Here is a 6,083-nt window from a genome sequence, read left to right as displayed (position 1 = left end):
GGGTGTCTCATACCTTCTCACCAAATGAGGCTGAGAATGGTAAACAGGAGAGTGAGAGATCTGTGGCAGAGCAGCTGAGGTGGTGCATTGTGCAGTATGGGGGAGCTGGCAGGCCAGGATGGCAGCCATTGTTCTATGGCAAAAGAAAGTCTAGGGGAAGCCTGAGGGAAGAGAATGGACAGTCTAGGAAGCCTGGAGGATAGAAGAGTAGGGGTTGGCAGAAGCTTAGGGATAAGAGGGCAGGGGTAGGATAAAGTTCTGGGGATGGGAGAGTGAAGGATGGAGGAAACCCAGAGAATGGGAAAGCAGAAGCTGAGGAAAGAGGATGATATAGGAAGCCTGGTGGGTGGTAGAGCGGAGGTAGGATAAGGCCCAGAATATGGAAGAGTATTAGCTGAAGAAAACTCATAGGATGGCAGAACAGAGGCTGGGGAAGCAAAGAGGATAGGAGAGTGGAGGCTGTAGGAAGCCCAAGGATTGGGAGAATGGAGGTCTGGGGAAGCCACTGGATGGTAGAGAGAAGTTCTGTGGGAATAGAAAAGGGAGATCAGAGGAAACCTGGGATCCTGTGTAGCAGAGACTGGAGGATGAAAGAACAGGCCAGAAGACTAGTCAGAGGTGTTTACAGGAAGCTCAATGCATAGGTGGACAGAGGCCAGGGGGAAGAAAGAATAGATATCAGAGAAAGCCTGGAGTATGAAAGAACAGAGGCCATGGGAAGTCAATAGGAAAGTAGAGGCCATAGAATGCCTACAGGATGGGAGAACAGGTCTGGGGGTGGCAGAAAGGCAGCCAACAGGAAGGGAGAATGGATATCAAGAGAAGCCTGAGATATGGTAGAGCTGAGGCTGGTGGATGAAAGAATAGGGGCCATATGATGCCCAAAGGATTGGAGGACAGAGGCTCAGGGAAGCCCAAGGGTGGTAGAGAGGAGGCCAGGGAGAATGAAAATCCAAGGATCCCTGGGTTTTGGTTGAGCAAAAGATGGAGGAAGCCTGGGGGGATGAAATAACAGAGGCCATAGAAATCCCAGAGGATAGGAGAGTGAAGGCCATAGGAAGCCCAAGGGATTGGAGGGCAGAGGCCTGGGGAAAGGGAACAAAGATAGCAAAGGAAGCCTGGAGTCTGCTAGAGCAGGAGGATGAAAAGAAGCTGTAGGAAGCTCAAGGGATGGGAAGAACAGAGGCCCAGGGGCAGTAGAGAGGAGGCCTTAGAGAACAGGAATATCAGAGGAAGCGTGGGGTCTGGAAGCTCAGAGGCTGGAGGAAGACTGGGAGATGAAAAACCAGAATCCAGAGAAAGCTCAGGAAAGGAGGCTGGAGGAAGCCCAAGGTAGGAAGAGCAGCCGCCACTTGTATCTGTATGGTCTGTGACTGTGGTATCCGGATAGAAGCAGCCATATCCCGATTTCCCAAGATGACCGCACCCTACCACGGATTGGATTGGCACCAGGGAAGGAAAATTTCACAAAGTATTCGATACAGTTTGCATAATGCTGACAGCAGCAAAAACCATCTACATAGTGGAGGTGGTGTTACTGGTCTATCTACTAGGAGAAGCAAAACCATGCTCAGTACTGGTGATGGGCTACATGTTGGACACGAACGATTAGGACGTTCGTCTGGCTGTTCACCCGCCGTATCCCACAATGCACTGCGCCCTGGCCAAAGCAGTGCATTACAGGTCAGTTGCATGCTTTGGCCTATCGGCGCATGATGACGTCACAAGGGGGCAGGGTAACCCTGCCCCCCTTCTGATGTCAGTGCAGTATTTAAGAACTGTCATCACGGCACAGCTGTCAGACAGCCGAGAGCGGAGCTGCTTTTTTTTTTTTTTTTTTTATTACAAGAACAGAATAGCTGTTGATCCTGAAAGAAAAGCTATGTCCCCCATCACTTCCTGTGAACTGAAAGCATAATCAACCTTTGTAGCAGAACCGACCCCAGACTGCAGTTGGGTATTTCCATTAGAATACCGCTCCGACAACCAACACCACCGCCGACCACTGACACCACCAATCTGTCCGAACACCGACACCACAGAGACCATACAAGACTAGACACCAATCTGTCCGAACACCGACCACTGACACCACTGCTGACTAGACAACACCAGTCTGTCCGATCACCGACCACTGACACCACAGAGACCATACAAGACTAGACAACACCAATCTGTCCGAACACCGACCACTGACACCACCGCTGACCATACAGGACTAGACGACACCAATCTTAAAGTAAACCAGGAGGTAGACTAGATTTGAACACAGATACAAGATATATACATTCAAGGGAACAATCCCCCCCCTGCATAATGACACAGGGCGGGGCAATCTACATTTAGTAACAAGAGACACACCAACAGACAGTCCCATCAGGAGGGAGGGCTGCTAGAGACACCCCCCCCCCCACTGAGCTAAAACACATAAACACATACAGTGAGAAACAGAAGTATTTGAACCCCCTGCGATTCTGCAAGTTCTCCCACTTCTCCATCATGGAGGGTCTGACATTCACATTGCAGGGGATTCCCACTCTGAGGACAGAATTCAGGAAATCACATTGTATGATTTGTAAAGAATGTATTTGTCTTGCTGTTTCTCAGGTGTTCAAATACTTATGTTCAGCAGTGCAAGAATTCTGGCTCCCAAAGACCTGTTACTGCGCCTTTACAAAGTCCCCCTCTACTCCACTCATTCATCTCACTTAGTAGCACCTGTCTGAGCTCTTTAGACACCTGTCCACCCCACAGTCAGTCAGACGCCAACTACTACCATGGGCAAGACCAAAGAGCTGTCAAAAGACACCAGAGACAAAATTGTGGGCCTCCACAATGCCGGAAAGGGCTACGGGGCAATTGCCAAGCAGCTTGGTGAAAATAGATCAACTGTTGGAGCAATTGTTAGAAAATGGAAGAGGCTAAAGACGACTGTCAGTCTCCCTCGGACTGGGGCTCCATGCAAGATGTCACCTCGTGGGGGATCACTGATGAGAAGAAAGGTGAGGAATCAGCCCAGAACTACAAGGGAGGAGCTGCTCAATGACATGAAGAGAGCTGGGACCACAGTTTCGCAGGTCACTGTCGGTAGAACACTACGCCATCATGGTTTCCAATCATGCATTGCACGGAAGGTTCCCCTGCTCCAGTCATCACATGTCCAGGCCCGTCTGAAGGTTCCCCTGCTCCAGTCATCACATGTCCAGGCCCGTCTGAAGTTTGCCAATGACCATCTGGATGATCCAGAGGAGGCACGGGAGAAAGTCATGTGGTCAGAGGAGACCAAAGTAGAACTTTTTGGTCTAAACTTCACTCGTCGTGTTTGGAGGAAAAAGAAGGATGAGGTGCATCTCAAGAACACCATCCCTACTGTGAAGCATGGGGGTGGTAACATCATGCTTTGGAGGTGCTTTTCTGCGAAGGAGACAGGACGACTGCACTGTATTAAGGAGAGGATGAATGGGGCCATTTATTGTGAGATTTTCAGCAACAACCTCCTTCCCTCAGTCAGAGCATTGAAGACGGGTCGTGGCTGGGTCTTCCAACATGACAACGACCCGAAGCACACAGCCAGGAGAACCAAGGAGTGGCTCCGTAAGAACCATATCAAGGTTCTGGAGTGGCCTAGCCAGTCTCCACACCTAAATCCAATAGAACATCTTTGGAGGGAGCTGAAACTCCGTGTTGCTCAGCGACAGCCCCGAAACCTGACAGATCTAGAGGAGATCGGTGTGGAGGAGTCGGCCAAAATCCCTGTTGCAGTGCAAACCTGGCCAAGGACTACAGGAAACGTCTGACCTCTGTAATTGCAGACAAAGACTTCTGTACCAAATATTAACACGGATCTTCTCAGGGGTTCAAATACTTCTGTTCAGCCGTGCGAGACAAATACATTCTTTACAAATCATACAATGTGATCTCCTGAATTCTGTCCTCAGAGTGGGAATCCCCTGCAATGTGAATGTCAGACCCTCCATGATGGAGAAGTGGGAGAACTTGCAGAATTGCAGGGGGTTCAAATACTTCTGTTCCTCGCTGTACATCCCATAATAGTTTGCTCCCAAGCCAGACACACAATAGAACAATGGGATGCAACCACATAACACCAAACAATCCACAACCCCCCACCCCACCTATACATGTCTACACAATATTAGGGCAGATCCCCCTGTACCCCTAACAGGCACAGGGTGACTTACACATAAGAGGGATATGGGGAGCTGAGACAGGGGTCTCCCCACCTCTCCAAAGTAAGCTGTGTTCCATGGGCCCCCCACCCAAAGTAAGCTGTGTTCCATGGGCCCCCCACCCAAAGTGAGCTGTGTTCCATGGGCCCCCCACCCAATGTGAGCTGTGTTCCATGGGCCCCCCACCCAATGTGAGCTGTGTTCCATGGGCCCCCCAGCCAAAGTGACTCCCGTCACAACCTTCCTTCCCACCTATTTGTAATAGAGATGGAGGGGAAGATGTTCATCTATAGAGCCATGGCTTGCAGCCAGCCTGAACGACACAGTGGAGGAGTGAGTGTAGCCACCTAGTGACAAGAAGTGTGTTATTGGCAGGATCACCAGGTCAAAATAAAAGGAGGAAAAAGCCTAAAAGAAGAAAAAACTAATGCAGTTGTGACCTCTAAGGACTAATATGGTGCAATATATAAAAAAAAAATGTCCATCCAGTTTGGAAACATTTAGGGCTGGTTTACACCACAAATGGCACAGCAATGTGCGATTTGAACCCAATTATTTTCAATGGCCTGAATCGCATCGGGCCGCAGTAAAAAGTAGTGCATGCACCAATTCAAAAATCATACAGCAAGTACATCACATGGTTACAGAAATACCTGGTGCAGGCAAAACGCACTGAACGTGGTTTCTGCTGTGAACAAGCACTAAAAGGAGATGGGTGGGGGGGAATGATACACATATTGCTGATTAGTGAATTAAATTGACTTTATTTACAATTTTTAAACCTCTCAAAAAAAATCCCAGAAATTTGTTAAAGAACAGATTTGTTTTGTGTTTCACACAACAGAAAAAAAATAGAAGAAATACCAACCAACACGGTGCGGCTTACAGAGCGAAGAATGCGTCCGTCAGTCCGCTACATACAAAGGTGGATGTACCCCTCCCACACAGCAATGCAATATAACATCTCAGAATGAATCAGAATCTGATAGGATCAATACACTCATCAATTATCATTTCATCTGCAGATTTCCTATAAATACTACAAAGAAGCCCAGAGACCTCCTACCTGGGGGGCAGAAAACCCGGATCTGGAATCCTCATGGTGTAAGACCTGGATAAGGCACATTATAGAGGACGGATAGGAGACAGCTGATGAGGCAACAGTTGCAGTATAAATCTATAGGTTGTGTATACAAAGAGCAGCCGGGTCACCTGATGCGACCGCCGGACACTCAGTGCCTGCATATGACTGAGCTTTCATTTATTTATCTCAGGTACTTGTATAGCGCCATCAGCTTATGCAGCACTGTACATATATATATTGTATATTCACATCAGTCCCCACCCCCAAGGAGCGTACAATCGAAGGTCCCTAACTCACATACTAGGGCCAATATAGACCAGAGCCAATTCACCTCCCAGCACGTTTTTGGAGTATGGGAGGAAACCGGAGTAGCCGGAGGAAACCCACACAGGACTGATATGGTTTTCATCGGGATGGTTGGCTCCGAGTGACATCTCTACTTCCACGGAGGTGACCCTACATTTCACACTACAGCCAACTGCAGCAGTCCAGTGTCTGCCATTTTTTTTGCACCAAAGGGGTTGCCTGTAATTTGCAGCACTCTAAAATCTGGGAGATCGGTTATTTTCAGTGGAGATTGTTCAGAACGAAGAACGCAGCAGATAAATGAAAAGCAACCCTCAGGCTCCACGCACACGGGATGTTTACAGCGGCTGGTTGTGGCTTTTGATGTTTTTTTTCTACAGCCAGTAACCCCCCCCCCAGCATGTTCTCCGCAGTGTCCATACACACACACAGACTGGAATCAACGGTTTTTGACTGGAAAAAAAACAACTAGCGGGTTTCTTTTCATCATGTACCTACAGATCTGG

This window comes from Staurois parvus, unplaced genomic scaffold, assembly GCF_062004578.1.
Source record: "Staurois parvus isolate SC_StPar_1 unplaced genomic scaffold, SC_StPar_1.0 ptg001297l, whole genome shotgun sequence".
Taxonomy (NCBI): Eukaryota; Metazoa; Chordata; class Amphibia; order Anura; family Ranidae; genus Staurois; species Staurois parvus.
This window is presented reverse-complemented; position numbering follows the sequence as displayed.